The 2,094-nt window shown below is 43.6% G+C and overlaps 1 pseudogene; it reads left to right on the top strand.

The window, feature by feature from the left end:
* Positions 1-208: 208 nt before the first annotated feature.
* On the top strand, positions 209-1,482 carry LOC138583711 (putative nuclease HARBI1; annotated as a pseudogene).
* The last annotated feature ends 612 nt before the right edge of the window (positions 1,483-2,094 follow it).

Here is a 2,094-nt window from a genome sequence, read left to right as displayed (position 1 = left end):
GTCGGGACCAGGTTTTTCTCAATGAACCTCGAGTTTCTCTCTGTCTCCGCCCTCTTTCAGCCACACACGGTATTTGATTTCCTCATTCATTGAGTCAGCAGGCGAGTTTTGGCGTAGCAAAGTTCTGCCGTGTTATTTAAAAAAATCAGTCAGTAGGCCTATATTAGAAGTCCAGTAGGCACAGTAGGTGGCGACTTTTTCCACTTACATGGCATGTCCTTTTGACAACGATCCCGTGGATGAAGGTGCAGCATTACAGCGCAGAGAATTAAATATTCGTCGGGAGATTGTTATCAGACCGCGTATAGATGTTCTCGCATTTCCAGACAATTATCTTTTTGAGCGGTACCGTTTCACGTCACAGTCCATTATCTACTTACACAACCTGATCCGTCCTTACATTTGCAACATTACCAACCGTTGCCATGCTCTCACATCCCAGCAGATATTATGTGTTGCGCTGCGTTTCTTCGCAAATGGGAGTTTTTTGTATAATGTTGGAGATGCAGAGCACCTGAGTAAGGCAACTGTATGCAGGGCGGTCAGAAAAGTGTGCCTCGCCCTGAAACGGCTATTACCCATCTTCGTCGTTTTCCCTGGACATAAACCTGTCAGAGCCATCAAGGAGGAGTTTCACAGGACTGCAGGTGAATGATGTAGAGATCCGTTAAATGAATTTTAAATTATTTTCTGTTAATGAAATTGTGCTGCAACCTTCTTTTAGGATTTCCCAGTGTGATTGGCTGCATAGATGGCACACACATCCCCATCACGGCTCCCTCGCATAATGAAGCAGATTATGTAAATAGGAAGTCCATTCACAGCATAAATGTGAAGGTACATGTAGATTGACTACTGTTTAAAAATGTTAAAGACTGCATCATAGTTCAACATCTGTCATTCTCTTCACTGTCAAGATCATATGTGATGCTGCATACATAATTTCCAATGTGGGGGTCAAGTGGCCTGGGCCTGTTCATGACTCAAGGATTTATCGCGAGTCTAACCTGAGCAACAGAATGCAATGTGGTAAGCAGCCTAAAGATTTGCACAATATAATTCACTTGTCTCCCTCCTTTAATATACTCTAATGTATCCACTATACATTACAGGAGAGTTTGATGGCCTTCTGCTGGGTGACAGGGGTTACCCATGCCAACCTAGGCTGCTGACCCCTTACCCTGACCCTGAACCAGGCCCCCAACAGAACTTCAACCGGGCTCACTGCAGGACGAGAGCCCGGGTGGAGATTACCATAGGCCTGCATAGCCATAGTGCATACGTCAACTTAGGGTGACCCCTGAGAGGGCCTGTGATATTATTGTGGCATGTGTTGTTCTTCATAATATTGCCACTATTAGAGGAGAGCAACACCCTGCCCTACAAATTGAAGACCTTGATGATGACCCCATCCACCTGCCAGCTATGCAGGATGGCAGAGCAGTCAGAGACTCCATATGCCATAATCACTTCAGAGATTAAGTCACCATCATCACCACCACCACCATGGCAGTCAAATAAAGACATAATACACATTTCATTTGGTCTTCTTTATTTCCTACAAATACAAGAGCTAGTTTAGTTAATGTTCCAATAGTTAACATAATTCAGCTGTGACCATGCACCCACCTCTAACTTGTGCTCCAGTATTTCAATTTCTAGATCTGCCCTCCTAATCGGGCGGTCCAAGTATTGCATTTCTTTGTCGGTTTTTTGGATTTATTTTTTTACATAAGGAGGACATTAAATTAGTTTTCTATCTCAGAGTAGATCAACTCAGAGTTCAGGGTTAGACTCAGAGTTTGTTGAACCTGCTTTGTGAAACGGACCCCTGTTGGCTGAGCAAGCTGTATGTCTTCTGGCAGCATTTCCGGTCCATTCCAGGGACTATTTGAAATCAGCACTGACTCAAACATTCAGTAACCAGAGCCTCATTGGAACGACGCAGTTTTGTGTTTCACAGCCAAAAAAAATGCGCCTGTAGCATGCAGCGTTCCAAAGATATAACAGATACAGATATCCCCTTATGTTTATACAAAACTAAAGGCCTTGGGGGATCAATAACTTGACTACCTATATATACCTACTATAACT

This window comes from Semicossyphus pulcher, unplaced genomic scaffold (assembly GCF_022749685.1).
Source record: "Semicossyphus pulcher isolate SPU_LCO1_2020_fin unplaced genomic scaffold, fSemPul1.0.p SCAF_9, whole genome shotgun sequence".
Taxonomy (NCBI): domain Eukaryota; kingdom Metazoa; phylum Chordata; class Actinopteri; order Labriformes; family Labridae; genus Semicossyphus; species Semicossyphus pulcher.
Note: the sequence above shows the minus strand (reverse complement) of the source record. Positions and strands in the feature narration are given on the sequence as shown.